The sequence below is a fragment of the Capricornis sumatraensis genome, chromosome 2 (genome assembly GCF_032405125.1).
Source record: "Capricornis sumatraensis isolate serow.1 chromosome 2, serow.2, whole genome shotgun sequence".
NCBI classification, from domain to species: domain Eukaryota; kingdom Metazoa; phylum Chordata; class Mammalia; order Artiodactyla; family Bovidae; genus Capricornis; species Capricornis sumatraensis.
The window spans coordinates 14507599-14533886 of NC_091070.1; positions in this window are offsets into that span (position 1 = coordinate 14507599).

Consider the following 26288-nt stretch of genomic DNA (forward strand, 5'->3'; position numbering starts at 1 on the left):
GCGGCCCAACTCAGCTTCGGGGGTGCTGCAAAGAACGAGGGTGCTGCAAAGAACAGACGCAGTGGCGAGGCCCCGACTTAGGAACCCAGGCTCTCTTTGCTGGTGGCATCCTCCCCCAGACCCCTTCTCCTCCTCTTTAAGCTCCAGATACTCTTTCTTTATCACATGTGTGTTTCACAAATAATTTTTCGCCGTCTTCCTTTTTTTCATTTTTGTCGCAGTATCTTTTGAAGCACCAAAGTCACAAATTTTGACAATCCAGTGTATCAAATTTTCTTTTATGGGTCATGCTTTTTTGGTACTGTGTCTAAGAAATCTCTGCCTAACCCCAAATCTTAAAGATTTTCCCTGATGCTTCTCTGTCTTAGAGTTTCTGCTCTTACGTCAAAATCTGTGATCCATTTTGAGTTAATTTTTGCATATGGTGTGAAGTAAGGTTCTAAGCTCATTTGGGGGAGTATGTGGCTGTCCAGTTGCCCAGCATCTTTAAAAGGAGGGGAATAATTTATAAGCCCTTCTTTGGGCTGTCTGGGCACTGGAACCAGGCCAAGGATGTGAAAGAGCTTGGTGAGCTGCTGTCCAACCACAAGGACTCGAAACTGTTATTATTTGGTTGATACTGTGTGTGATGAGCCCGGGAAGGGATCCCTGGGCTGTGAAGAGCTCTGGTTCCCATCTGGATCTAAGAAGGTTTTGAGTTCTGGATGCTGTTCTTTTTACTCATCAACTCCCACTACGATAGTCTCTCTTATTCCGAAAGAACCGCCCCCTCTCTCCCTCCGTTTCAACCTTCCAGAAAGAAGGACTGCATACTTACTATAAGCCAGGCATCATGCCAGGCTCTAGGGGCCTGGCAGACATGGTTCCCACCTGCATGAGGCGCCCAGACTCACTGGGGAGACACACAAGCCCACAAAGCATATGCTTCTGAACTCCAGCACTCTCATAGCCCAGAGCCATGGGGAGGACTCACTGTCAAGTAGTCTACACAACCTTCTGTGGGAAAGTGACCTCTGTGCCAGGACAGCACAGTGCGGTGGGGAAGCATGGGCAGAGGAAGCCGAACTGGCAAAGACGCGGAGCGGAGACAGAGCACGGAGGTTTGGGAAAGTGAAAATGAATACTCGCCGCTCTAGCATCAGATGGGTCGCTGGTCTGTTCTTTTGTTTGTTCATTCAACAAGAATACATTGAGCATCTACTCTCGCCAGGCCCTGTGCAGACTCTGGAAATACAAACATGCGTTCCTCCTCTTTAGGGAGTTCACAGCCTTTGGGATCCGGGGAGAGGAATGCTGTTGAGAGGCCTGGCCCAGACCACTATCCTGCCTGGGAGGACCCAGCTACAAGGTTCCAGCTTCTAAATGTAGAGTGGGGTGGAATCTAGCCAGCAAGGTTGGGTCAGGTGCGGGCTTTCAGCTTATCTGCAGCCCAGCCTTAAGGGGAGGTGAGGAAGGAAACGAGAGAAGACAGCCTCACCCCCACCTCACTACCGTCCTTAGCTTTCTCAGCAGCAAGCAGACGCAGCAATGAGGGAGGCTGTTGCGTTGCCATGGAAACACAGAGTAGTGCCCAACCTTTTCTCCTCACCCCTACACCATGCCCGGACCTTCCTCCTCCTTTCTTTCCAGAAGGCCAGCATTCTGGAAGTAGAGCTAGCTCTTGTGTGTGAAAAAGAGGACAGAATGTTTTCTGGCAATCAGAGCATCAGCCCCCAAGATAATAAAACTTGACATCCGAGGGTGTCAAAGGAGCGCAGAGCAGGGCATCAATTTGCCTGGTGCAGCAGGCATCAAGGAGCTCTTCTCTTTGAGCATGAATTTCACAGCAGAGCACAGGGATGCTGGCTATTCAGGGCATCTTTCTGGAGCCAGATTGCCTCGGCTTAAGTCCCAGAACCACGCTTGTTAGCTGTGTGACCCTGGACAGTGACTTCACCACTCTGAGCCTCAGTGTCCAAATCTGGAAAGTGGGGATAATAACAGAACCACCTCTCAGGGTTACTATGAAGATGAAATAAGATAATTTGCACAAAGCCCTTCACATGGTGCTTGGGAATCTATGTGCTCAAAATGAGCCAGCACCAAGATCACTGTCATTAGCTTATTTGTGACATGAGCGGCCCAGACCAGATCATTCCTAGTCTCCTTCCCCCTACTCTGCCCTGCAACAGGCAAAAGGAGAGGTGGAGAGTGAGGGAAGGACTTTACCGGATCCTCAAACTGCAGCCTGTGGGTGGTGCTGCTTCTGCTCTTCCTGGACATGAAAAGTAAATATCAGCCTTGCTTTTTGGACCAAGGAGGGGCAGCGAGAGAGGATGTTAAGGTTGGCTGGTGAGTCAGGAGTCTCAGGTCTCTTCAGTTGCACATCTTATCTGATAGGGAAGTGTGAGGCCTTCCTCGCCTCCCATTTCTGCCCCACCCTAAAATAGCTACTCCTAGCTTTATTGTTTCGGAGAAGGTAATGGCACCCCACTCCAGTACTCTTGCCTGGAAAATCCCATGGACGGAGGAGCCTGGTAGGCTGCAGTCCCTGGAGTCGTGAAGAGTTGGACATAACTGAGCGACTTCACTTTCACTTTTCACTTTCATGCATTGGAGAAGGAAATGGCAACCCACTCCAGTGTTCTTGCCTGGAGAATCCCAGGGACGGAAGAGCCTGGTGGACTGCCATCTATGGGGTCGCACAGAGTTGGACACGACTGAAGCGACTTAGCAGCAGCAGCAGCAGCTTTATTGATTACGCCAAAACCTTTGACTGTGTAGATCACAACAAACTGTGGAAAATTCTTCAAGAGATGGAAACACCGGACCACTTTACCTGCCTCCTGAGAAATCTGTATGCAGGTCAAGAAGCAACAGTTAGAACCAGACATGGAACAATGGACTGGTTCCAAATTGGGAAAGGAGTACTTCAAGACTGTATGTTGTGACCCTGCTTATTTAACTTATATGCAGAGTACATCATGCAAAATGCCAAGCTGGATGAAGCACAAGCTGGGATCAAGATTGCTGGGAGAAATATCAATAACCTCAGATATGCAGATGACACCACCTTTATGGCAGAAAGTAAAGAGGAACTAAAGAGCCTCTTAATGAAGGTGAAAGAGGAGAGTGAAAAAGTTGACTTTTAAAATTCAACATTCAGAAAACTAAGATCGTGGCATCCAGTCCCATCACTTCATGGCAAATAGATGGGGAAACAATGGAAACTGTGAGAGACTTATTTTGAAAATTACTGCAGATGGTGACTGCAGCCATGAAATTAAAAGATGCTTGCTCCTTGGAAGAAAAGCTATGACCAACCTGGACAGCATATTAAAAAGCAGAGACATTACTTTGCCTACAAAGGCCCATCTAGTCAAAGCTATGGTTTTTACATAGTCATGTATGGATGTGAGAGCTGGACTATAAAGAAAGCTGAGCGCTGAAGAAGTGATGCTTTTTGAACTGTCGTGTTGGAGAAGACTCTTGAGAGTCCCTTGGACTGCCAGGATATCCAACCAGTCCATTCTGAAGGAGATCAGCCCTGGGATTTCTTTGGAGGGAATGATGCTGAAGCTGAAACTCCGATATTCTGGTCACCTGAGGCGAAGAGCTGACTCATTTGAAAAGACCCTGATGCTGGGAAAGATTGAAGCCGGGAAGAGAAGGGGTTGACAGAGGATGAGATGGTTGGATGGCATCACTGATGCGAAGGACATGAGTTTGAGTAAACTCCAGGAGTTGGTGATGGACAGGAAATCCTGGTGTGCTGGGGTCCACAGGGTTGCAAAGTGTCAGACACGACTGAGCAACTGAACTGAACTGAGTCTCTGGTGGCACCAGCTGGAGGCTCAGCAGTCCCAGGCCTCAGCAGAGTTGAACTGGTTTTGTCTTTATTACTCCTCTTGCCCATTCTAGGCTTCCAGACCTGGCCTGCTTTCAGCTCCTGCTGTCCCAACTAGCCAGGCCAGCACCTCCCACCATGGTTTCTTCCAGGAGAGCTGGCCATCTCAAGGCCAAGTCTTCTGTGCACTCAGTCACTCAGTGTGTCCAGCTGTTTGGGACCCCATGGACTGTAGCCCGCCAGGCTCCTCTGTCCATGGGATTTCCCAGGTGAGAAAACTGGAGTGGATCGCCATTCCCTTCTCCAGGGGATCTTCCTGACCCAGGGATCGAAGTCACATCTCTTACGTCTCCTGCATTGGCAGATGGGTTCTTTACCACTAGCGCTCCCTGGGAAGCCCCAAGTCTTCTGTGGTTGAGCTCAAATCCCAGAGTTTAGCTGGTTCAGGAAGCCCTAGAAGGGGCCAGTCTTATTAACAGCTAACATTTATTGAGCACTTATTATAGGAGAATAATACCAGCTCATGTAATCCTCAGAAGTACCCAAGGGTAATAGAATCAGCCCTAGATGAAAGAGAAAGTTAAGGCTCAGAAAGGTTAAATAACTCACCCAATGTCACAATGCTGGTAAGTAGCAGACCGGGCCCTTGAACCCAGGCAGTTCATAACGCTCTGCTCTGATACCCCCAGGCCCTCTGGGCCTCTGCTGGGCTGCATAGCTGGGCAAGAGTCAGGGAGAGGAAATGACCTTGCTTAAGCCCTCGTCTAGAGATGGAGCCTTTCCCAGTCTCTCAGGGTGGGGCAGAGGAAGGTACTGTGGACTGAGAGATCCCAGGAGAGCTGGGCTCTAGGCCACCTGTGGGCAGGTGTCTTCCCTGTTCTGGCTTCCTGTCTGTAAGATGAGGGGTTTGGCTGGGAGGTCTCTGAGGACCAGGCTGGAGCCAGGATCCCAGGCGTCCCAGAGGTGCAGCCAGCACCCACACAGCCGGCAGCCGGAGCTGACTCTGCTCTGCGATCCCATGAGTTCTCAGGAACTGGTCCACAGGGCTTGGCCATTGACTTGTAGACGAGATTCACTGCAGCCACTGGCAGTGTCCCAGGGGAAGGAGCTGTGGATAGGGAGCCGCCCGATCCTCTCCCCCAGGCCTTTCCCCGCCAGAGCACACAAAGCCACAGAGCACGCCCTGCACCCTCCTGCCATCTGGCCTTCTCAGCCTCTTCAGCAATTCACCTTTGTTCACAACAAGAAAGATTATTTCCCATGGTTCTGGACTTAAAAAAAAAAACCACACACAGCATTCCTGGCCTTGGGCACTGGTCCCATTTCCCCTCCTCTCTGGGTCTTTCTTTATATCCCGTCCCTGCCCTCCACCCTCAGATTCTGTCCCCACCCCCACCCTTCCAGGACAAAAGCTCAGGTTCACTCTCACTGCTGGGAGGTTACTCTGGGGGACAGGGAGGAGGGGAAGTGGCTGTTACAGTGAAGGTTTGGATTCACGATCCCCTCCCCGCCATGCCAGCTGGCTATGACTCTTCCCCTAAGTGTCAATAAGTCCTTCCTTGTTCTGAACTGCCCTTGAGTCTCCTCATATCTTCACAGCTAAGGTTGGACTTCCCTGGTGGCTCAGACAGTAAAAGCATCTGCCTGCAATGCGGGAGACCCAGGTTCGATCCCTGGGTCAGGAAGATTCCCCTGGAGAAGGAAATGGTGACCCACTCCAGTACTCTTGCTTGGAAAATCCCATGGATGGAGGAGCCTGGTGGGCTATAGTCCCTGGGGTCTCAAGAGTCGGACACGACTGAGTGATTTCACTAAGGATGGTTTGCCCAACATTACACACAAAGAAAATGGGTCAGCAGCAAGCTAAGAGATTTGCCTAAGGGTGGGGAAGTTGGGCTTCCCAGATGGCGCTAGTGGTATAGAACCTGCCTGACAATGCAGGAAGAGATGCGGGTTCGATCCATGGGTCGGGAAGATCCCCTGGAGAAGGGACTAGCAACCCACTCCAGTATTCTTGCCTGGAGAATCCCATGGACAGACAAGCCTGGCGGGCGATGGGCCACAAAGAGTCAGACATGACTGAAGCCACTTAGCATGCACGCACGGGGAAGCTGGTAGATTCGGGATCAGAACTTGACTTTTCTGGCTCCCCATTCAGCACTCTTGGGCATGGACCAGTGATGCTCAGCCTGGGGGTTGTGGACACTGGAATTACCCGGTAGGTGTAAATTAGATCCAGAAGACTCACGCCCCATTCCAGACTTCAGATATGAGAAATCTCCAGACTTCAGATATGAGAAACCTCCAGTCAATTTTTATGTGCAGCCAAGAAAGAGAAACAGCAGCTTAAGATTTCTAGGGTTATTTGAGCTAGAGAAGGGGTTCTTGAAGATCTAAATGGTTTTCTGACTCCCCCTAAATAAGCGGTGAGGATGAGGAGGTTTGGGGATAAAGGGCTGCAGCTAATATCCCTAAAGCTGTGTCGCTGTGGGGCGGCTCATGAGACTGGCCCTTATATTCATCTCTCAGGAGACCTCCCTCCCCCTCACCTCCCAGCTTGCTCTGAGTCAGTGGAACGTTCACCAGAAATCTAAAGAGACCCACACCACCTCTTCCCTTGAATCCCAAAACTCTTGCATTTCTCCCTGGGTCAGAGGCCAGTGGCCTGGCCACTTCTTCCTGGGCCAGCATGCCTGCCTGCTGTCCTGTCCCCATGAGTCTCAGGGCTGCTCCTCCTGCCCTGATCGAGCTTGAGCCACTTCTTCCTGGCCTTGGCTGGAGCCTTGGTCTCTTCTGCAGTACAGCCCCTCCATCCAGCTCAAGGCCTTCCTCCAATGAGTGGCCTGGGCTGGACCTTGTCCCCAGTCTTTACACAGCCGGCTTTTGCCAGCACTGCCTGGCACGTTTCTTCTGGTTTTCCATGCACAAGAGTTTTCAATTCCCCTGACAAATCTGTGGGCTCCTTGATGGCAGCGGCTACATCATTGTGGTTCCCCCACAATGACCAACATGTACAGGCCTCGGTGAAAGATACATGGCCCTTTATTCAGGGCCACATTTGGGGTGAGAAAAAAAATGTAGGTGATTTGCACACATTTTGCATAGTGTGCAGAGGGTATCCAAGTCATTCATTTTTGCTTCCCCATGGCATATTGTTGGTTACTAAGTCCTGCTCCCCATGTCACACCATAGAGTAGAGACAGCATGCGATTTGGGGTCAGGAGGTCTGGCGTAGACCTGGCTCTATTATCTGCTAACTGCTACTTAACTTCTTGCTGTTCATACAAAGTGAAAGTGAAAGGGCAGTCACTCGGTCATGTCTGACTCTGCGACCCCATGGATTATACAGTCCATGGAATTCTCCAGGCAAGAATACTGGTGTGGGTTGCCATTCCCTTCTCCGGGGGATCTTCCCGACACAGGGATTGAACCCAGGTCTCCCACACTGCAAGAAGACTCTTTACTGTCTGAGCCACCAACGAACATAATTACATCTATCCTGCCTATATCAGAGTCGTTATGAAGATTGCTTAAAGGAGACAGTACATGGAGACATTTTTATAAACTATAAGTACCCCAAATGTGGGTTGCTGCCTTTGCTATCCTCTTTCTAGGATTAAGGTCAGCCTCCATTCAGAAGCTCCTAAATGGTCCCCTCCATCACCCCTGTAGCCAGCAGCCCCAGCGTGGGCTGTGTGGGTTGGGGTTTCATTTTGCCGTCTCTCCCGCTAAGGTCAGAAACGCACTCAGCACCACGGACAGCACCACACCAGGCCGCTCCTTTCTGGGGCTGCTTCTCTCAGCCAGGGTCCTGTGAGCACTGCTCAATGATACCCTTGGCCCAATAATAATGCCAGATAACAGCTACTAAATGAGTTCTGTGTGCCAGGCACTGTGCCAAGTCTCTTAATGCGTCAACTGGGTTAACAACAAACCTATCAGATTGCCTGTTGGGTATGGTCAATGGCCTTCGGCACCCATTCCCTCCTCTTTCCAGTATACCTTCCTATATTGCAGAAGCTAGAAAGCTGAAAACTACATTTACATCACTCCCTTGCGGCTGGGGTTTTAAATAGAGATCGAGTTCCATCGATTTAGATGCACTGGAGATAGATTTATAAAGCCCGCTGCCCTCACTGCGTTCTGCTGACAAACAATGTTGAGGAGGGGAAGGAGTTCTCTGCAGCAGATCAATGCCCAGTCTTTGGCTCCCAGGGAGGAGGGGCGAGAAGACACTGTGGGGTAGGTTGCTGAGGCTCCTAGGTCCTGGCTTGCAAGAAAGAGAACACAGAATTCATGGCTCTGGTAGGCCCATCTTGGCTGTGGCTCAGAAGCAGTCACATCATCTCTGCTCTGTTTTGAAGACCCAGGTACTAACCCTTCTGGTTATTTTACGAGTATGTAATTTTCTGTTTAAATTCTGTTTGCTTAAGGTTCTTAGAGTGGTTTTTGCTTTCTGTGCTAATAATGAGGAGGTACTATTATTTCCCCATCTTGGGCATAGAGGAGTTAAGTGATGGCCGAGTTCAGGCAGCCAGCGAGCAGTCGGACCTGAGCCTGGGACAGCTGACTCCCCAGCCCCCTTCCCAACCATTTTGCCATGTGCCACCCCCAAGGCAGTGAACACCAGCAAACATCCCAGGAAATAGGAACAAAGCTCTTAGGAGGCTAAAGACAGAAGCTAAATGGAGAAGAGAAAAAGCTGACAGAGAATCCCAGGGATGAACCCCAGGCCCAAGTGGACACAGCCCATCACAAATCCTCAGAAGAAGGAGGGGAAGGAGAGGACACAGATGTTTGTGGAGGGCCAGACAGGGCCCGGTGCCCCTGAGCACCAAGCACGCCTCAAAGCCAGGTCAGAGGCGGCAGCCTAAAAGGTGGGTATCAGTAGCCCCATTCTCCAGGTAGAGAAACTGAGGCTCACAGAGGTCAAGCAATGGGCCTAAAGCCACACAGCTGAGGGAGGAGAGACAGAGGCAGAATTGACATCTAAAGGGTCGGGTTCCACTGCATCACATGGTCTCTGAAGGCACCATGTGAGCAGAGAGCTGCCTTGCCCATTTGGGGAAAGTTGTATTTCTGGGCTTCAGGAAGACAGCACCCCACTCCCCCACCCAGGATCTCTACTACATCCCAGGGGCTCTCCTCTAACCGGGAGGAAAGGCTGCTGGGGTAGAGGGGGTTGGAGGGCAGACAGGGGAGACTGTAGCCTCTTGGACACAGGGTGCAAGCCGAGTGTGCCGGCTCCCCCTTCACCGCCTTCCCTCTGCGTGCTCCCCCACCCTGCATGAGTCCCTCTGCTTGCTGGGAAGGTTCCTTCCCTTGCCCTCCAGACTCTGCACCCGCACCCAGAGCCCATGCCTTTTTGCCTATGGCCTGGAAGTCAGTGAGCCGCCAGAGCTGTGTCCAAGCAGGGCTGGAGGCAGGGGAGAGGCAGCAGCGGGACATCAAGCCCCCACCCCTGGGAGCTGGGCAGTGGCAGGCACACACCGGGAGAAGGAGGGACAATGCCCTGCTTGTGCTGAAACACAAAGTAGGGAGTGAAAGCAGCAGGCTATAATGATGGCAAACTAGATGATTTCAGTTCAAAGAGAGAGGCAGGGGCGGGGGTATAAAAAACCAAAATTATACCTGTAGAAAAAAAGACCAGCTGTCTCTAGGTGGTGGGACTATTTTCTTTCACTAGCATTTGAAAAGTATTTCCTGAATTTGAAAAACCATTAAACATAAGCATATGCTATTATTTGTAATTAGAAAAAAATCCTATTCAAAAAGGCAGGCTTGCTATTTCTAGGATGTGAGAGTTGGACTATAAAGAAAGCTGAGCGCCGAAGAATTGATGCTTTTGAACTGTGGTGTTGGAGAAGACTCTTGAGAGTCCCTTGGACTGCAAGGAGATGCAACTAGTCCATCCTAAAGGAAATCAGTCCTGAATATTCATTGGAAGGACTGATGCTGAAGCTGAAACTCCAATACTTTGGCCACCTGATGTGAAGAGCTGACTCTTTTGAGAAGACCCTGATGCTGGGAAAGACTGGAGGCAGGAGGAGAGGGGGACAACAGAGGATGAGATGGTTGGATGGCATCAGCGACTCAATGGACATGGTTTGGGTGGACTCCGGGAGTTGGTGATGGACAGGGAGGCCTGGAGTGCTGCAGTCCATGGGGTCTCAGAGTCAGACATGACTGAGCAACTGAACTGAACATACAGTCAGCTTCTCCTCATCCTTTGGCATCAAATCCTTTTCCTTCCCCGCCTTGAGTGGCCTCATCGTGACCTGCTCCCACTCAAACTTCTCAGTGGGGCAGAGAGGGTAGAGAGGGTGCAGGGGCCAGGCCCTTGGGGTGGCCCAGGGGTTCCTGTGCCGGCTGCCTGCTCAGAAAGAAGAGTGAAGGCCTGAATCTGAGGCCACTTCCTCCCTGCTCCATCCACAGGGCCTGGCTGGGCCAGCGGCACCATGTGGGCCAAGGTGGCCATTAGCCCCCCCTCCCTCCCCAGGTCAAGAGTCCTTCGGCAGCTGTGGTGCTGGCTGCATGGTGAAGACCCAGGGGGAGTAACCAGGGAGGGGGGCTCCGTGGTGCCCCAGGGCAGCTCTCACCTGAGCAAGTGGGGGCCAGCCTCCCTTCCCAAAGACCCCATACCGATCAATCAGTGGAAGATCAGGACCACTAAGGCCCCAGCAGCATACCTGGAGGCAGTCTAAACCTGGATCCCCATGGGGAAGGGAATAAAGGAGAGACAGGAGCCTCCTGGGCTGGGCCTGGCCTCTGGACTGTCTTCGTGGTACCTGACAGGGGCACACATTCTTTCAGGTCACGAAGTGTGTTTACAGTCATCATACCACCTGACCCCCAACAGCCTGGTGGCAGCAGGGGTAATGACTGTCTCCATCTGATCCAAGAGGATGCTGAGGCCCAGAGAGGGTGAGGAGCCTAGCCAGGGTCACACAGCCCGCAGTGGCGAGGCAGATGGAGGCAGGGGTCTAAAGCCAAGGCCTGAGATTTTCCATAGCTCCTTCTGACATTTGAGCTTTTGGCTCCTGGCCTGCTCCAGGTGGAGGCCCCCTTGGCCCCAGGACTCCTCCAGTCTCGTCTCCCCTGTCTACCAAAAGAAAGAGCCTCAGCTCCAGTGGCTGGGCAGCCCCTGTCCCTCAAAGTCTTCGGGTTTCTCTGCTCGCCCCACCCCTGTCCTTTGTGTAAAGGCCTCGTGAACCTTCCCACAGAAGGATGCTCCACTGTCAGTCCAGCTCAGCTTCGCTTTCTGCAGGCCCCTGGGTCTCAGCAAGCTCGTCCTCCCTTCATTTACCCTCTCCTGCATTCTCTAAGGCTGGCGGCACTAAGGAGGATGAGATGTACCTCTCCTTTCACCAGCCGCATTCTAGAAGGGATGTGTCAAAGGCCTTGGCTAAGAGGCAAGTATAACATACAGACTGTAAGAAGGGCTGCTCTGGGGACAGGACTCACTGGGAGGGGTGCGGAGCCCAATTGGTGGTGTCCAGGGACCCTTCTAGGACCAGGTGAGCCTTAGTGGTCCTGCAGGTCATGATGGAATCTTCTGGAAGGGCTCTCTGTAGCTCTTCTTGACTTAGCCAACAAGCCCTGGCCATGGCTCCAGATCCGTCTCACCCACCTCTCCCCTCATTTCCACCCCCTGGCCCCTCTGTCTGCCCCTCAGTGCCTGAAGCATGCCACCTTCCCTCCTGCCTTTGCATATGCTAGCCCTCCTACCTGGAATGTTCCACCCGCCCCTGAGTTAACTCACTCTCCCACTAGTTAATCTCAGCTCTATTTCTTCCTCCTTAGCGAACAGCTCCAGTCCAGGTCAAGCCCCCACATCTCATGCTTCAGGGCATCCTGGGAGACAGACAGAGCTTGGCACTTAGGTGTGGGCCCCTAGCAAGACTGGACTCCTGGGACCCAAACCCTACCTCTGCTACTTACTAGTTCCATGTCTTTAGGCAAATGTCTTAACCTCCCTGGGCCTGTTTCCTTATCTGTAAAGTGAGGATGTTAATAGCATCTTCCTGACCGGGTGAATGTGAGGATTACATGAACCAATGCACGTGAAACACTCAGAGCAGCCCCTAGCACATACCCACAGCTCAGTACAGTGAAGTATTATTTCCTTGTGAGTAACTGGTGCATGCGTGCTCAGTTGCCCAGTCAGGTCTGACTCTTTGGGACCCCATGGACTACAAGCCGCCAGGCTCCTCTGTTCATGGAATTCTCCAGGCAAGAATACTGGGGTGGGTTGCCATTTACTCCTCCAGGGGATCTTCCCGACCCTGGGATGGAACCCACATCTCCTGTGTCTCCTGCACTGCGGGCAGATTCTTTACTGCTGTGCCACCTGGGAAGCCCCGGGTACCTAGTCTCTCTGATGTTTATTCATGGAATGACACAGCAAATGGCTGCCTCCCTTGGTGGATGGAAAGCTCTTTGATGACAGAGCCCAGGGGCTGTATTTGCTCATTATTTTCTCTGCTGTGCTGGGTAGAGCACAGCGCTTTACAAATATTTGTTGAAGAAAGGGATGATCAGCAGCGGAACTAGGGCGGGTCTCGCCTGGCCCTGTGATCTCAGACTCAGCATCTTGGCTGGAGAGGCTCTTACAGCCCCTCTAACCCAAGCCCCTCCTTCCTCAGATGTGAGCAGGCTGCTGCTGGCTTGCATTTCCGCAGCTTGCAGTCTCACGGGAAGGGCTATGGCTCCACTCCGTCCACTCCCGCCCTCCCGCCCCCTGCCCCGGGCCCCCACCAGGCTCTCCTCATTCAGAGGATTGGGGCCATGATGAAATCTTGGACCGAGGTATCCATTTATGTCAGAAAAAGAAAGCGAAGTCACTCAGTCATGTCCGACTCTTTGCGACCCCGTGGACTGTAGCCTGCCAGGTTCCTCCGTTTATGAGATTTTCCAGGCAAGAGTACTGGAGTGGATTGCCATTTCCTTTTCCAGGGGATCTTCCCAACCCAGGGATTGAACCCGGGTCTCCAGCATTGTAAGCAGACGCTTTACTGTATGAGCCACCAGGATTTGGGGGGTGGGGGGAAATGGTGGTGACACGTCATCTGGTATCTGATTGCTGGGGGAAACATCCACGCCCTCCGCAACCTGGTGAAGCTGCAGGCTTCGATTCAACCGGAGTTATTGCCGTAGTTTCCGTCTCCATGGTGACAAGTCCAACCGAGCTCAGCAGCGGCAGGACCCCCGTCCCCCAGGCTAAGATGCCGGCTAAGATGCTCCCTCCTCAGCCTCTTGTCTGATGGGCTCCTCTGCAGTGGACTGAGAGGGGGTGCAGCTGGGATGGAGCCACGGCGGAGGAAGACCCCAGTCCATCTGCATCGCCGGGTGGGGGCGGGGAAGGAGCCCAACAGCAGGAGCGAACAGGCGGGACGCTACGGGGCACCGTCCCAGCCCAGCTCCGCCTGCCGTCAGAGGGGCTCCGGTGGTGGGCGGTGTCGAAGGCCGGCGGGAGACGGAAAGACCCAAGAATCTTGCAGCCAGGAGGCTGAGCCCTGGCCCACGCAGGCCAACCAGATGTTGATGATTCAGGGCTGTGCAGACGGAGCCAGCCTTCACTGAACGCCTTGCTCTGCGCCCCGCACTGGTCTAGGATGTGGGGAGGACGGCAGGGCGCTCTGCCCTCGGTGGGCACCCGGTCAGGCGAGAGCAATCAGAGCAAAGAGGAACCAATGCCCCTGTGAAGAGAGATGCCCACGCCACTGCCGGTGCCCTGCCCGCGTCTGGACTTTTCTCAGGAAGGAACTCAAGGAACTCTTGACGGGACTGCCTCCTGGGAAGGGAATGAGATGGAGGTTGAGGCAGGGAGAGGAAGGATGACTTTCCATGATATCCTCCTTTCTACTGTTTGGATTTTGTACTAAGATGATAACTAACCAAACCAACCAAACAAACAAACAAAAAAGCCAAACAAAGATGACAAGCACCACGTGACAGGTACTACCATAGGGGCAGCAACTCCACGCTGGGCCTGGGGAGGGGGAAGCGGCAGCCCTGACGTCAAGAGACTCAGAGTTCCATCTGCAAGGAGTGTGTGTGTGGGGTCAGTCTCTGTACCCTGGGATGTGTGGACCTACTGGGTTGAAGGTTACCTCTCCAAAGTGCATGTCTACCTCCCACAGCTTATAGCTTTTATTTGAATAATATGTATGCTGATGGCAGGTAACTGGACTTATTGTGGTGGTCGTTTTGCAATATATACAAATATCAGATCATGTTGTGTAACTGAAACTAATATAACGTTATCAATTATTCTTCAAGTAAAACAATACAACCGAAAAAAATTACAACCTTATTTAAAAATAGGGAATCTGCAGAGATACTGGGGCTTCCCAGGTGGCGCTAGTGGTAAAGAACCCGCCTGCCAATGCAGAACCCGCCTGCCAATGCAGGTGCGGGTTTGATCCCTGAGTCGGGAAGATCCCCTGGAGGAGGGCATGGCAACCCACTCCAGTATTCTTGCCTGGAGAATCTCCATGGGCAGAGGAGCCTGGTGGGCTACAGTCCACAGCATTGCAAAGAGTCGGACACGACTGAAGTGACTTATCACCAAGCAGAGATGTTAGTTAAAATGAAGCCATACTGCATTAGGGTGGGCCCGGAATTCAGTGACTGCGTTCTTCCAATAAGGCCATGTGGAGAGACACGCAGAGAAGAAAGCCATGTGAAGACAGAGCAGAGACCAGCAAAGGAGCACGCAGGGTCATCACACCCACCAGAAGCTGGGAGAAGCAAAGAAGGTGCTTCCCGTGAGCCTGCGGGGGAGCACGGCCCTGCCAGCAGCTTGCTTTTGGACTTACAGCCTCCAGGGCTGTGAGAGAGCAAACGTCTGCCACCCGGTTCATGTTAACATGGTACAACCGCCCCAGGAAACGAAGACAATGCGCCTATGCATTTGTGTCTGTGTATTCTGAGGTGTATGTATCAATGGGTTTGGAATCTGTGTGTGTCTGTGTGTGCCTGGGAAAGTATTTATGACTGCAATTTGAATTTTAGGTGTTGTGTGTATTTTGGGGGTACATGCATGCTTGTGTGTTCATTTATGTGCAGTTTTGTGTGTACATTTATGTGTGTGTGTGTGTGTATGCATGTGCTTTGGTGTGTCTGAGAGCTGATGTGTATACAGTCAACGATCTCTAAAGTCTCTCTTGGCCCTAACTTTCCAGAAGCCTGCCCTGGGGCTCCTGCAGCTGCAGAGGTTGGCCTTGAGGGAAATGCGGGCCAGGGATAGAGGAGAGGGACCAACAACAAGGCTGGGCTGGCACAGCCCGTCCTCTGGTCTAGGGCCACCTGGGAAAGGGGCTGGTCTGCTGGGAGGGTGCCCTCCATTGCACCTGTTCTATTGGTAAAAGGGTCTCAAGGTTAGTTAGGAGTGTGGGTCTTGCAGGAGCCATATCCTGGGGGCCCAGCCTGACAGCCTTCTTGGAGTCCTTCAAAAGAGCAGAGACCCTTGAGAGAGAGAGAGAGACCCCCTCCCATGAATCTGAGTTACTCTGAAACAGGAGAGCAGTGGTTCTCAAACTTTGGTAAACCAGCATCACCGGGAGGGCTTGTTACACGGCAGATGGCTGGGCCCCCGGCAGAGGGTCTGATGCAGCAGGTGTGGGTGGGGCCTGAGGGTCTGCATCTCGAATAAGATCTTGGGTGATGCCAACACTGCTGGCCTGGGATCTTGCTTTGAGAATCACCGCGTTAGCCCGTACAGTAGGGGATGGGGTTTCTCCTCCATTTCCCCCAAGCCTTGCAGCGGGCATCCACATCTTTTAGGACAGGCCCCTGGAAGAGTCAGGGCTGGCAGGCTCAATTCTATTCTCATGGTCTGTCTCTCACAGTCACCCACCTATTACTCATGAAATCATTTATTCAGTAAAATAATGGGCCCTGTTCCCTGCACTCAAGACACTGACAGTCTAGCCACAAGATTCCAGTGGGTACACAGATCCACCAGAGAAACCAGGACAGCTCTGCCTAAGTGAACTCCAGAGGCCCAGTGAAGGGATGCTGGGAGCACTAAGGAGGAGCCTTTGGCTGAGCCTGGAGCAACCCGGGAAGGCTGCCTGGGGGAGGTGTCAGCCAAAGTTAGCTCTTAAGAGAGGAACGACCGACCGTAGTCACATTAATTGAAGGCTCACTGCCAGGCACTGTGCTGAGACTTTGCAAACACGCACTCTTTCAAGACTCACAATAAGAGGGAACTATTGTTGCTGAAGGGAGATTTGAGCTCAGTCTGCTTCCAGTAGCCATGTTCCCAACCTTGAGCCTACGTGGGGATGGATCCTGAAGACGAGTTGTGATGTGGAGGCCAGGGTGGGGCATTCCAGGAGGGGACTGCGTGTGCACCCACGCGGAGAGGGAGGCGGGCGCAGAGGCTTCCCCCCAGCTGGAAACCATTCCCTCGGGCAGCATCAGGGAGGGACAGTGGGGAGCTGGAGAGAGGCAGAGGGAAGGTGCTCTGTGAGCACAGCTGCTCCAGCGAAGCTGGGAGCCAGATGGCAGAGGCTGTGGGTCTGGCTCACATGGTTTCCCCTGGCCTGGGGCCAGAGTGGGGACACAGGGGCCCGAGAACCACAGGGCTACAGGGCTGGGGCGCTCTATTTACAGATCTGCTTGTGATGAAGCTTAGCCCCGAAGAGAGGCTGAGGGGTGACTGGCCGGCACAACCTCCATGACAGGGTGGCCCCTCAGCCCCTGGCCCCCAGGCAGCCTCTGTGTGGTTATAGGGGTCGCCAGCCAGCCTCATTACAACCTTGCTCTCACCTCTTGGCGGGGAGGGTAAGGAAGGCCACTCTGAGCCAGGCTGAAAGAGTGCTCAAATAGGGACCTGAATGCAGAGGATGGAACCAGAGGGTATGAAGTTCAGCTGGAGCAAGAGGTGTTCTAATCAGACGCAAGAAGAGCACTGGCTTGGGACACTCAATGGAGAAGAGAGATTTTCTTCTGGGGAAGAGACCTGACCTTGTGTCTTTGTGACAGTCTGTCTGTCTGGAAGACACACGGTGGGGATTTCTCTCTCTCCTCTTCCACGACTTCTCCAGCAAATCTCATCCACGCGGTTAGTTCCTTTTCTCCTTTCCTGCTGGCCTCCCATTTCTGTCTTCTTTCTCTGAGCGGGCAAAGGCTTCCCTGGGCTTGTCTCAGTGTTGCTGGGGGCCTTTGAGTTTGGGCACCCTCCACCCAGCCAGTGTTCACGGAGCCCTCCACCTGCTGGAGGTGAAAGAACCACAGACTGTGCTTGGCACAGGAGAGATCAGACAGTTCAACCAAGGCCCACATTCAAGGCAGAGCAAGGGCCACGCAGTGGGAAAGGCACAAGCCAAGGGGATCGGGCTGAGAGACCAGGGCCCCAGGGGGTCAGGGAAGGCTTCAGACAGGGACAGGTGGGATTTCTCGGCTGGCAGAAGACAGTGGGGGCAGTCTACTGTTTGGGCAAAGGGGGCAAATGAGTAGAGAAAGGAAGCATAGAGTGGAATATTCCAGAAATGGCAGGTTAGATTGACTTGACTGCAGAGGCTGGGTGAGAAGGATCTGGTATAACGGGCAGGTGGGGGACCATGAGGTCCTGAATTTCAGGCTGAATGATTCGCACATAATATTGTAGGCAGCAGGGAGCTATTGAAGGTTCCAGAGGAAGAGCATGGCACTATCTGGGCTGAGACTAGAAGGGAGTCTAGATTGTGCTTCTATGCTAGTAGCTCCTGAAAGGCACCCGGCCCTGATTCTGAGTCCACTGACTTCTCAGGGGGTTCCCAAGGGGAGCAGACAACTGGTGTCTCAAATGTCACTGTTTTGGTGAGGCCTGTCCTGATGATCCAAGCAGTCCATCCTAAAGGAAATCAGTCCTGAATATTCACTGGAAGGACTGATGCTGAAGCTGAAACTCCAGTACTGTGGCCATGTGATGCAAAGAACCAACTTCTTTGAAAAGACCCCGATGCTGGGAAAGATTGAAGGAGGGAGAAGGGGGTGACAGAGGATGAAATGGTTGGATGGCATCAGTGACTCGATGAACATGAGTTTGAGTAAACTCTGGGAGTTGGAGATGGACAGGGAGGCCTGGCGTGCTGCAGTCCATGGGGTGGCAAAGAGTCGGACACGACTGAGCAACTGAACTGAACTCAGCTGTCCTGATGATCTTATTTACCAACTCTGGCACTCCCCCTTTTCCTTCTCTGTGTTTCCGTCACATTCATTGCCTTCTAACATCCTTCATCCGTGGTTTATGCTGTTTATCATCTGCTCCACCCTCGTTGGAATGAAGGCCCCATGAGGAAAAGGTCAATGTCTGTTTTACTTACTGCTCAATATTCCAGTGCCTGGCATAGTGCCCGGAATCCCAACAAATCCACCTGTGTGTGGAATGAATCAAGAGAAAAATTCCACCCTGCATGAACCAGCGTGGTCTGCTTTGTCTCCTCCCTGTCACTTTGCTCCTGGCTTCCTGAGCTTGGCAGCACTCAAGCGGAAAAATCTCTGAGAAAATCAGACAGAATTCTGCTTCTTCCCTGCTGTGGCTCTCACCCTTGCCAGAAATCTGGGAAGATTTGGACTGTTCCTTCTCCCTTCCTCTGCCAAAACACTTCCCTTCGTCTTGGAGTAGGGACCAGAAAAGGAAAATTTCAGTCAAGGGAAGGAAGAGGCTTGCAGGCCTGAAGCAGCCCCACCCAGCTGCCTGGAAGAACTCTGATGGGCTCATTGGAATAACTGCAAATTATTTTGCAGTTACTAACGAGTGCCCACCCCAGCATGCACTGTAGAGGAGCTCTATGCATTTTGTTCCATTTGGGCCTCCCATTAACGCTATGGAATGGGTATTATCTTCCCATTCTACAGATGGGAAAATAGAGGCTCAGAGAGGCTAACTGTTAAGCCCAAGTTCTTCCCACCAGCTGAGGGAGCCCCGGTTTGAACACAGGTCTGTCCTCCTCCAAGCCAGTGCTTGCTCCTCTATGGCACACAGGCTCTCTTCTGCGAGAGAAGCAGCTGAGATGCAGCGAGGGGGGCTTGCTGAGTTCTCTGTCCAAGGCGTCGTCAGACCACAGAGGTCTCTGCTGGCCTCGGGCTTCCCACCTGAGCTATCAGGAGCTGAGGTTTTGGCCACTTCCCAACAATGAAGGAGGACAATGATGTCACATCTGCCACCCGGCCTGAGCTCATCAGGGAGTGAGAGTTATAATTGCAGGCACTGCCTGCTCTAGCCTGTGGCCAGGTGCCCGCTCCTCACTTCTGCGTGCACCACAGGAGCTGGAGTCGAGGACAGGGCTCCCTGCCTTGGCGGCCCAGCAGACACCAGGGACACCAAACCTACCCTTGTGTGCAGACCCAACGTCCAACATCCAGGGCTGCTCACAGCTGGGCCATCACTGGGGAGGTGGAAGAGCTTGGCTCAACCTCCTAGCTGTGCATTTCCACCCCAGGAACACAGTTAACCCACCTTGAGGGGAGAAACCCTCCCTCTCAGTAAACATCATTGAGTCCTTATGTACAAGGAAAAGAGAGGCTTTCTGCCTTTGAGGCTCTAAAGGACAGAGTAGAGCATAGTCACTAAATAGACCATGGGGAACCATGGATGATTCTAGAGCAGGTGAGTGAGACACCTACACGGTGGATTAGGAGGTGAATCTGGCAGCAGCAAAGTGTGGCTGGGGGAGAACCGGCCTTTGTAATGATTCCAGCTAACGTGTTGAGCACTTACTGAGAACTTGAGGTTGTTTCAAGCTTTACAAATACTAACTTTAATCTTCTTAGTAACCCTAGGGTACATTGTTATTCCCATTCTACAGACGGGAAGACTGATGTATAGTGATCTTATCAGCCTTGTAGGTGGTGGAGTTAGGCACTGAACCCACCTAGCTCCCAAGCCTGCCTTCTTTACTAGTATTCGTTGCTGCCTCTTGCAGTGATCTGGGCTGGGCAGTGGGCAGGGCTGGAGGGAGGGAAGTGAAACACTGCCTGCGGTTAAGACTCCTTGCCTTGGAGAGCTCTCACATGGCCAGACCAGGAAATCATAAGGGAGATGTGAACATCAAGCACTTTGATCTGCATGGAAAAAAACTGTAGCAAAGATCACTGTTATTGATAACAGCGACAATCACAATGTTCTTGGACAACAGCCCAGACAGGATAACTTCTTTCATGGAAAAGAGATTTTAGAGACTCCCACAGAGAAATAATATCACAGTTATAACCTCCCTTGTCTATCCAATCCTTTCCTGGTTTTATTTATTACCTTATTTACTTAAATGGTGGCACAGACAGTAAAAAATCTGTCTGCCATGCAGGCAAACTGGATTTGATCCCTGGGTCAGGAAGATCCTCTGGGGAAGGAAATGGCAACCTGTTCCAGGATTCTTGCCTGGAGCATTCCATGGACAGAGGAGCCTGGTGGGTTACAGTCCATGGGGTTGCAAAGAGTTGGACATGACTCAGGGACTAACACTTTTATTTACTTAAATGGAGGAAAAAAGCCTCACTTTGGTGCTGACCTAGTGTTAATGCCTTCTAGCTTTGGATGTGTGATCACCACCAGTGCTCCTTTCACAAAAGAGGATGAATTTCTGGGAGTCACCAGGTAGATGGAAGGAGAGGGAAGGATGTAGGGCACGGGGTGGCTCTGGCCAGGCAGGGGGCAGGCAGCTGCACCCAGGAAGGGCTGCCTGAGACCCAGGGCTTCCTGTGCTGTTTTGACGTGATTTACCCTTGATGCCTCTGAGATGATCGGCTACATTTTAAATGACACTGTTGATACAAGCAAGGCTTGAGAAGTTAAAAGAAATTGAGGTGGGAATATATCAAGAGTCCTTACAGCTCCAACAGTCTGTGAAGATACAATCTGTCTTAATCTTCTCCCAAGGAAAAATTATCAAGAGGCAGTGAGTGCTCAGAAGAGTTGTGTACCCTGTCCCCACACTGGGGTCAGCTGGGCAAGAGCCACTTGGGACCCAGCTGGCAGTTCAGCCAGGGGACATCCTAGCCAGAGCCACACAGGCTCTGAACCCCTTCCTGGGTCTCAGGAGCCGGGGTCAACCTGGGACACTGTCCCCCTGGCCTCTCCTGTTAGGTTGTGGGTGTGGGAGGGCTGGAGAGGGCCTTTGCTCAAGCGATAAGCAGAGAGCCGCGGGCCACAAGCTTGAGGAAGGAGCTGGCAGTGGGGACTGAGCCCTGCTGGGTGGGATGAGAGCAAAAGCGCTTACCTGCAGCAGCAGGTGAGGTCAGGGGGCTTCCGAGATGAACTGTCACCGGCTCGTCCTCCTCTTAATCGATCCTCAGGTGCTTCCAAGCGTCCCGGCTGCGTCTCTGCTTAATTCCCGACCACAAAGGGGGCTCCTCCAAGGCTCTGTGGCACTGGGACAAAGAAGTGCTCTCAGTGCAGGTGGGCATGGATCCCCATCCTCCCTGAGCCTCCCTGAGGCTCCTCCCTCAGCCCAAGCAGGCCAGGCCCTCCCAGGTCCACCAAGCTTGTCAGCGCCTCCCCGCCAGGTCTGCCTCATGGGAACTCTGACGAGGTGAGGGGCGCCCCATATATGCAGCCATAAGCCCCAGTCTGCCCCTCTACTCTGCATCCAGATCCCCAGCCCTGGGGTAGGTAAGCCAGGGAGCCATCCTTCATCCAAGATCAACAGAAGCCGGGAGGAAGCTGGGGGCCCGAGAAGGACACTGTACCGCAAGTCCTGGCATCTGTGGCTGCTACTTGCCCCTGGTGAGGTAGAGCACCCCACTTTCCCTCAGTGGGGTGCAGGCTTCAGTGTAGACACACAGACAGACACACTGTCTGCAGGGCTGAGCTGGGGAGACCGGAGGGGGCTGTAACCACCAGGTGACTCTGAATACGATCAGAATCGCCTGGGGTGGGGTCCTGCTCAGCTGCAGGTTTAAGGGCCCTATCCTAGCCTGTTGAATCAGAATCTCCAGGAAGGTGCCTGGAAACGTGCATTTTAGCAGGTTCGCCACATGGATGCCAAAGAACAAGGACTCACTGGACTATGTGTGCTGGGAAAGGGTTGACAAGTCCTAGGATGAATCTTTGATCATATGCGTGAGGGGGTCGTTGGTCCCTTTCCTAAAAGCAAGATCATAGGAGCCCAGTCCCTGCAGCCAACCAGCCAGGGGCCCTGGGCAACTTGCTGAAACCCTCTCTGGGTCTCTTTTCCTTGTGGACAAAAATGCAGGTTAGAGATGATCTCTTGGGCCCTTCCAGGTGTAAAATTATCAGTGTTAAAAAAAAAAAAAGGTGAACCCACTGAGAAATGAATTTTAAAAGGAAGTTCACAGAAGCATTTTAAATAGTATTCTCCTTGTATCATTGGTTTTTTTCCTTAAATTCACTTTTTGAATTCTGAAAATAACATACTTATGTAAGGGGAAAGAAATCAAACCATTCAAAATAACACAGAATGAAAAGTCTCCCTGCTGTCCCAGACCTCTGTTCCACTCCCCAAAATAAACATTTTCTTCAAGAATTTTCCCATAAATACTGACAAATATATATCTATGCCTACATCTTTATTTTAAACCCAACTGGGACCATATTCCCAGTACTTATGTTTCTTTCTTAGTTATTACGCATCACACATCTCTGCATACCAGGAGACAGATCTTTCACTCCTGTAGCTGTCGTAACCTCCCACTGAAGGACGCACTGTGATTTATACGAATCTATCCTTGTTGGCGGATGTTTAGGTTGCTTCTATGTTTTTGCTGCACAGACAAAGCTGTAGCGAACATCTTTGATGATATATGTTAGTGCATACATGTGAGGTTAGCTGTAGGATAAATCCCCGGGGGTAAGGAGTTAAAGGTTAGGTGGATTTAAAATTCAGGTCTTGCCAGATTGTCCTTCAAAGAAGATGAACCAGTCTGCACTGGCCAGCCATCAAAATTTTAAACTTTGCCAATATGTGAGTTGAAAATGACATCTTGTTTCAGAGTGTAGTTCTTTAAATATCAGAAAAGGCAGGCATTGCTTCCAGGTTGCTTGGTGGCCTTTGCATTTATTTTTCTGTGCACTATGTTCTTCTAAATTAACTCACTGATTTTTAAGAGATTTTTCTAAATTAAGACAATTAACTTTTCGTTATGTGCATTACAAATTGTCACTTGTCTTTTTTTTTTTACTCTATTTTTGGCAACACTGCTTACAGAAATTTCAGATATTTCTATAGCCCAAAATATTTTCTACTAGAGGATCCTAAAAATATATACTCATGTTTTCCACTGGTATTATTAGGGTTCTTTTTCTTTTTAATCATTCTTTTACTCTTTCCTTCTTTTAAATTTTCTTTCTAGATTTTATTTTGGTGTTAAGAGTGTGGTGGGCCCAGCTTTATTTCTTTCCCCAAGGGGCTGGTTATCTCAAAGTCATGTTTGAATAATTCATTTTCTCCCCCTACCCATCCTCCCTCTTCCAGATTCAAAATATCAGTTTAACTATATTAGGATGGACAGCAAAGAATCAAATGTTGATTCAAATTCCACCTTCACTGGATCTAGGGGAAGTTACCTAAAACTTTATGAGCCTCAGTTTCCTCTAAAAGTGAGGTTAACTGAATTACACAGGGGAAAGTGTAGGGAAATGTGGAGTTTTTCAGGCAGTTCACTAAAGTGAAGTCGCTCAGTCGTGTCCGACTCTTAGCAACCCCATGGACTGCAGCCTACCAGGCTCCTCCGTCCGTGGGATTTTCCAGGCAAGAGTTCTGGAGTGGGTTGCCATTGCCTTCTCCGACTTCTCAATTAGTAACTCCATTTAATAAGAAAAGTAGATTTTTGGATATGTATGATACTTATCAGCTTTCTGACACATTATTTGATATGATTTCATTGTAATTCCAAATAAATAAACGTTTCTAACCTTGGGAAACATTAGGGGCAACAGTAGCAACATCTGCATAGGGTTACTGTGAGGGTTCAACGAATCATTTGAGCAAAAGGATGTAGACAGATGAAGCTATATGCTCTCTACAGGAAACTAACTTTTGCTGTAAAGACATACATGGCTTGCAAGTGAAAGGATAGAAAAGATATTCCACGCAAATGGTAAACAAAAGAGACCGGGGTGGCCACATTTACATTGGATAAAATAGACTTTAGGTAAAAATCTGTCACAAGAGACAAAGAAGGATATTACACAATGATAAAAGTCAGTTCCCCAGGAAGAAATAACAGTTATAAATATATATGCACTTAACAGCTACTGCTGCTGCTGCTGCTGCTGCTAAGTCGCTTCAGTCGGGTCCAACTCTGTGCGACCCCATAGACAGCAACCCACCAGGCTCCCCCGTCCCTGGGATTCTCCAGGCAAGAACACTGGAATGGGTTGCCATTTCCTTCTCCAATACATGAAAGTGAAAAGTGGAAGTGAAGTTGCTCAGTCATGTCCGACTTAGCGACCCCATGGACTGCAGCCCACCAGGCCCCTCCGTCCATGGGATTTTCCAGGCAAGAGTGCTGGAGTGGGGTGCCATTGCCTTCTCCAGAGCACCCAAATATATGAAGCAAACATGAACAGAATGGAAAAAAGAAACAGCAATGCAATAACAGGAGGAGATTTCAATGAACCTCTTTCGATAGTGAGTAGAACAACCAGACAGAAGATCAATAAGGAAACAGAGGACCTGGATATATCCAACACTACAGACCAACTAAACCCAGTGGACATATGCAGAACACTCCTCCTAAGAGAAGCAGGATACGTGTTCTTCACAAGTGCACACAGAACATTCTCCACGATAGACTGTGTTTAGGTTGTGGCGAGGGCCACGGAACAGTGCCTGGCACATGGGAACTCTATACGTTGGTGACTGCTATTATCATCACCACATAGTAAATGCATCTGGGTCTTAACAGGTATTTTCTGTTTCCTCGATCTATGAGCCAGTTGCATCACTCAACAAGTATCTGTAATTATGTGTGAGGCCCTGTTCTAAGTGCTGAGAACCAAGAGTGAGCAGCAGTAATAAGAGCTGTTCTTCTCCCCTCTGGTTAGGCTCACTTCTAGTGATTTTTAGCACGTTTACTGATATTATATTTTCTTTCACTATATTGCAAAACGGGCTAAAATTATATACAGGAAAGCTATGCGTTTTTGTTCTGAACACTGATTAGCAGTCATCTTAGTGTGTGTGTGTGAGTGTGTACACTCAGTCGCTCAGCCATGTCCGACACCCCATGGACTGTAGCCTGCCAGGCTTTTCCGTCTATGGAATTTTCCAGGCAGGAATACTAGAGCGGGTTGCCCTTTCCTACTATAGGGGATCGTCCTGACCCAGGGATTGAACCTTCATCTCTTGCGTCTCCTGCATTGTCAGTCGGATTCTTTACCACTGTGCCACCTGGGAAGTCCCATCTTAGTATATTCCTTGATTATTTCTAATAGTTTTTCAGTGGACTGTCTTGTTCTTTTTTTTCTCCAGATGGCCAATCTTATCAACTACAATTTAAACTGATAAACTGTTCTCCATTCATAACCCATATTTTCAAATTTTGTATTGGCTTGCACTTCTGGAGAAGTGTTAAAGAATGAAGGTAATGGTGGTCACTTTTTCCTTGTACGTATGTCTCTGTACGCACATATACACATACATACACAAACACATAAAATGTTAAGCAATATCCATCTATTCCTATTAAATGCAAGTTAAAATCAGGGACATATCTTGAATTTTATCAAATGCCTTTTAGGTATTTTAACATTTATGTAGCTGTTTATATTATTTTCTCATCTCTTTTGAACTATTACTTTGTCCAATGATGTTAATAGTTTTCCTAATATTGGATCTATATCTCTGGAAGATAGCCCCACTTGCTCATGGTATATTCATTTTCTAAGCATAATGTTGTGTGATTCTATTTGTTTCTATTAATATGTGAATTTTACACCAATATTCATAGATGAGATTTTTTTCTGGTATTTTTTCTCTTTTCCTGTGTGGGCTGTTTCTGTCTGTGTTGTGCTGGCTTCATAGACTACTATGGAGTGTTTCCTCTCTATGATCAGGCACACTGGAATACTCTCTTCCTTAAAGGTTTGATAGAAATTAAGAGCTGTTTAAACCTGGGTGTTTTGGAGTGGAGTTTATGAAAATTCAGTTTCTTTCATGATTATTGGTCTGTTGAGGTTTTTCTAGTTCTTCTGGGGTCAAGCTGATGATTTGCATTTTCTCAGAAAACTATCTGAGCTTCCCCGGTGGCTTAGATGGCATAGAGTCCACTTGCAGTGTGGGAGACCTGGGTTCAATCCCTGGGTTGGGAAGATCCCTTGGAGAAAGAATAGGCTACCCACTCTAGCATTTTTGGGCTTATCTGGTGGCTCAGAAGGTAAAGAATCCACATACAATGAGAGTAACCTGGGTTCGATCCCTTGGTTGGGAAGCTCCCCTGGAGGAGGGCATGGCAACCCACTCCAGTATTCTTGCCTGGAGAATCCCCAAGGACAGAGGAGCCTGGTGGG